This window comes from Prosopis cineraria, unplaced genomic scaffold (assembly GCF_029017545.1).
Source record: "Prosopis cineraria cultivar Desert tree isolate PC_DT_omini unplaced genomic scaffold, ASM2901754v1 PC367, whole genome shotgun sequence".
Classification (NCBI taxonomy): domain Eukaryota; kingdom Viridiplantae; phylum Streptophyta; class Magnoliopsida; order Fabales; family Fabaceae; genus Prosopis; species Prosopis cineraria.
The window spans coordinates 1-5,414 of record NW_026555694.1 but is presented as its reverse complement, the minus strand read 5'-3'; the positions used below and the strand labels follow the sequence as shown (position 1 = coordinate 5,414).

The following is a 5,414-nucleotide window of genomic DNA, read 5'->3' as shown; positions in this document are numbered from 1 at the left end:
ACGCTAACGCTTTGCCAGAAAAGTATATTTCTTTCTTCTTTGTTGTTTTTGTGAATTTTTGATTGGTGAACGAGGGAACCAGAAAGTAAGATATAGAATATTCAGATTTAGTTTGGGGTTAGACGATGTAATTTCTTTTTAGTTCCGGTATATATCATTCAGCAATATCGACAAGAAAGCGATGCTAATTTCTTTGCTTCTCAATTTAGTCTTTCTGCCTATCAAACTGAGAATTTTAAATTTAATAGATTCACAATATATTTCAGATTTTAGAAGTCACTAAATTTGTAAATAAAAAAAATGACAAGTAACTCATCTAAGCTTTGGCGATCCAGCATAACATGCTCGACTAGAAATGTTTTCAGCTTTCTAATTCTTGTGAAGGTCTAGCTACTACAAGCATCACTTAGAAACATTCTGGCTTTCTAAATTCTTGTGAAGTGTAGCTATTGAATTTTGAATGTACTGTGGTTTAAGTAAGAGTGTGTAGTTCTTGAAAATTGTAAGATGTTTTGATCAGTGGAGCTTATTATTGCTGCCTTTAGTATAAATTTTTTAGATGATATCCTATGCTAAGCTTTTTGCATTTTCTTTTCACTATGGCTTGAAACTGGTCTGGTAACTAGTGTAACTTGTCTTGTTGTTTTGTTGTTGTTGTGCACAACAGAGCTTTGATGGGAAAACTGATCTTCGAAGGCATATTTCTTGTGCTTTCCAAGGAAAGAGATGGTTGCCAATCATGGTTTCGTAGTTTGTGGAAGACTCCACGGAAGCATGATGCTAAAATGAGAAGCAGGCAGGATTGGAGTATTGGCATTTGAAGTGGCGAGCTTGATGTCCAAGCTGGTTAATTTGTGGCAATGTTTGAGTGATAAGCAGGTTGCTAAATTGAGAGAAGAGATTTCAAATTCAGTGGGCATAAAAAAACTCGTTCAGATGATGAGAATTTTATTGTTGGTTTAATTAGTGCAGAGATGCTTGAGTCCTTGTCACAAGTGGCTAAATCTGTGGCTAGGCTTGGGACGAAATGCAGCGATCCAAGTTTGAAGGGCTTGGTTAATGCCATTGATGAGTTTTATCAGCATAGGTGTTGATCCATACGGCTGGCAACTCACTTGGAAGAAGATGGAAAGAAAGTTAAGAAGATGGAAACAGTTTATATCAACTAATGCAAGTCTTTATCAAGAGATGGAAGTGCTTGCCTGATTTTGAGCAAACTCTTAGAAGAATCAAACTAATGGTGAGTCAGATGGTGTAAATTTGATTGATTCCAGAAAAAGTTGCATGGAAGAGGCATGAGGTGAAGAGCCTACAAGATGTTTCTCTGTGGAACAGGACATATGATTACACTATACTTCTTTTAGCCAGATCCTTATTTACAATTTTTAGTAGGATCAACCATGTATTTGGAATTCAAGAGTTTGTGGATGGTAGTGAAACCAACGATTCAAGGGACTTGAATCCGACTATATTTACCGCAGCCATCTGTTTCTGCATTGTTGCAACCTTCAGTCCACCGTCTGAGATAATCTTCCAAGATTTGCTTCAGGACCCCTTGGGGCTCTATTGCTAACTCAGGTCCAATGGTGAAAACAAAAATAAACCCAGCATTTTCATTCAGGTCCTCTTGTGACTCATCCGCAAAGTCAGGCCCAATTTCAGGAAATAATCAGAGTGTCAATTTTTTTTCTGGTCCCCTAGGGAGGAATTTGCAGAGATCTACCCCACTCAGTCAAAAAAATAAAAGTGGCAAGGTTTGGAAGTTTCCTGGCCACACAAAGAAAACTCATACAAGAAGCAGTCGGCTAACTCAAGTAGGACCCTTCAAAGGCTGTATGATGGCTGCAGACGGTTCCTCTGTCCCGCGAGTGCTACTTAAGCCCCAATGATGTTCAAATGGGGACTCACAATGTCCATGATGCTAATTCAAGCCTAGCTGGTCGTGGAAAAGCAGTTCATTATGATCAATCAGTTTTAAGTTCCAAGTGCAAGCTGTTAAATCCTCCGCCTGATACACTTGGTGCTGCTGCTTTGGCACTACACTATGCAAATGTTATCATTGTGATCGAGAAGTTGGCAGCTACTCCACCTTGATTGGCCCTGATGCAAGAGAAGGACCTGTACAATATGTTACCGACAAATGTGAGAGCTGCCCTTCGGGACAAGCTAAAGCCATGTGCCAAGACCATGGCATCATCAGTCCATGACACGGGTCTAGCAGAAGAATGGACTGAAGCTATGTCAAGAATATTGGAATGGTTGGCTCCACTGCTCATAGCATGATAAGATGGCAGTCTGAGAGAAGTTTTGAGCAGCAGAGTTTTGTATCTCGGACAAATGTGCTGCTGGTACAAACCCTTTACTTTGCAAATCAAGAAAAGACGGAAGCGACAATAACTGAGCTTCTTGTTGGACTGAATTATGTCTGGAGATATGGTCAGGAAATTAATACAAAAGCTTTGGCAGAGTGTGCCAGTAGCAGAATGTTCAATGAGTATCTTGATCTGAAAGGGGAAGCATGTTGTTACTTAGCCCGTTGCGTCTTCAACAAAATTCCAGTTCAGCGAGGAAATACGTTGGGCAAGTATCAACAAATGGCTTCTTAAATCTCAAACACTCAAGATCAAACGCTCAAATGCGGGTGGTGAAGTTGGGAGTTAATGCGCTCTGCTGTGGAAATTTAGTATCAGAATGAATTCCTGCTGGGATGAGTTTCATGAACATTTATCATTCTTTTCTTTGACGAGTTCCTGGCTGCCAAAACTTGTATATCTGGTCTCATCTCGCAAAGAGTTGATCTTTTGGTGGGTGTTTGGTATGTAATATCATGTTCCCAAGTAATTTGAAATTTACAAAGAATTTGGTTATGGAGACATTGAAAATTTAATATACCCATGTTGGTTATTTCCTATCAAATATAGAAACAAGGTAAATATAAAATTCTCTGTGCTTGAAGCTTGAGATATTCAATCAGAATTCTCCTATTTTATGACAATTAAAGCATATAATTGAAATTTTAAAAAATACAATGTTAATTCACTTTAGGGGGTAAATCATTAGTCACTAATCCACGATCATAGTTAAAAATAATGGTCAAGTAGTGATTTGAACCCTTGGTTTTTTTTTTTTTTTAGGATGAATGCTTTCCCAACAGGCAAACATCTCGTTGTCAAACAAACAAACAACCACAAGAATATGACGGGGTTTAGTGGGCTTATCAGAACTATAATGGTAATAATGGATAATTGGAAGCTATCATAACACAGCTCTGTGACATCTTTATCAGGCTGCACTATATGGAGTTCTTGACGTCCTTGATTTGCCTTGGTCACGGGGTTTATTAGACATGTTCGGCTCGCAACCTACAATAGATTGCTAGTTTAATACTCCTTCCTGTCCTTTTTATAAAGTACATTCTAAAAAATTTATTTAATTTTTTTTTATAGCTTTCAGATTAAAGCTACGCGTACATTGCCATAGTTTTTTTTTTTTTTTTTTTGGGTGGGGGGGGGGGGACACTTGATCTTGATCAGACCACCTGACATCTAAATACATAACTAATCCTCCAAAAATGAAAGCAAGAAAGAGAGAAACCCTCAATTAGACCTTGTAATTTTTGAAACCTGACTCAGTTAAATCGTTAAACCGAGAGAGACAGATTCCCTTTAGACATTAGCCAAAAGCTTGTTTGCTGTCAAAAACCCTTGATATCAAGTGGCCTGTCATTGGATCTGGGTTTGATCCTGGGTCTACCTGCATAAAAAAAACAAAGGTAAAAATTTATTGTTGAAATTTCTCATCAAAAACCGCCCAATATTTTTAAAATATATTTTCTCTGTTAAAAATATAAAATATTTTAATCAAATATCACCTTTAATAAAATAATTACTTATTTTTAAAGTAATTTTATCTTTTTATATTTACTCCATTTAAACACCTTACAATAAATATAAAGTTATTCATTAATAAGGACACTTTTAAAAAAAGAAGATGATTATACCTCAAAAGACTAAAAATATCTTACATTTTTAACATTTAATTTTTAAAAATGCTTTACATTTTTAAACGAAGCAGTATATTGTAGTATTTTTTTTTGTACAATATTGTAGTATTTTTACTTACAAAGTATTTTAAAAACATAACATCCTACAGTTTCTTTTTTTGGTACAATATTGTAGTATTTTTACTTGCAAAGTATTTAAAACATAACATCCTACAGTGAGGTTAATAGCAACAAACAGCCGTTACAAAATGCGATGCGGACTGAAAATGTTGATGGGACCTTGTTTGACTGAGGAAAAATGAAACAACAACCAAACCCACTATACGACTCCAGAAGTTATTATTATTATTTATTATACACTCCAAAAGCACCCGAACCATACGCTATCCCCCTCCTTTAAAAAAAAATAATAATAATAATAAACCCAAAGCATTACCTTAACTCAAGAGTTGGAGTAAACATAAGCCAATAAGAAACAAAATTCTAATAAACATAAAACTATCAAAACCTAAGCAATGAAAAACAAAACCATAGCCCCGTCGGCCTCCTTGATCTTCTTCTCCGCGTTCTTGGAAACGAGCTTAGCCTTCACCAAACCAGGCTGGTGTTCTCCGGCAAAACTCCTACCCAAAACCTTGAAGTGCCCATACTAAGTGACATCGATCAAGGGAACATTGTCTTGGATCCCTTCTCTTTCACCTCATTAGGAACCAATGACCAGAGCTTGTCAATGTTGACAAGGGGGCAGTAGAACTTGTTGTGAAGCTTATGGACAGTAGTGCACACCCACTTTCCCGAAGCAACCAGGGTGATACTTGTCAAAGAGGATTCTTTGATGGGGGGCAGTAGAACTTGTTGCTTCCTGTGCTTGCCAATGCAACTGTGACCGGCACTCGCATGGCGCGCTTACGATTCTTCTTGAAGCGGGTCGTCATCTCCGATCTATCCCCGCGAAAGCTTCTCTTCTCTGAGGTATCGGTGGCACAGCCCCTCCTTTAAGATACATCAAGGTATTCTCTTCACTTCCTTACCTGCCTCTTCTTCTGCTTCCCCGATTCGAACCCACTGCACAACACATCTCACCTTCTCATCTTTCCTTCTCATTCTTGCTCGCTTTCATCCCCTGTTTGCGAAGCTGAGCTTTTCTCTGTTTCTTGGTTTTTGAAACAGGGGTGATGCCCAGCCGAAATCCTGCGCTTTCTCCAATCTTGATGAGCTTCAGCATTCCGCAACAATTCCTTATGTTCAACATGACGATGCGACAGAGACGGCTATGACTATGAGAACGGCTTAATCGTGAGGCAGAATCTTGGTGGGGCTTCAAACAATGATACTGGCTTGCTGTGACTTCGAACATCTACTGTTGTCTTCATCACCAACATCACTCCGAACGTTCGCCACACAGTTCGCC

General features: G+C 38.2%; 1 pseudogene; it reads right to left on the bottom strand.

Annotated features, from left to right (window-relative positions):
* Positions 1 to 3,672: 3,672 nt before the first annotated feature.
* LOC129296616 (60S ribosomal protein L27a-3-like) lies at positions 3,673 to 4,938 on the bottom strand (annotated as a pseudogene).
* Between the last annotated feature and the right edge of the window lie 476 nt (positions 4,939 to 5,414).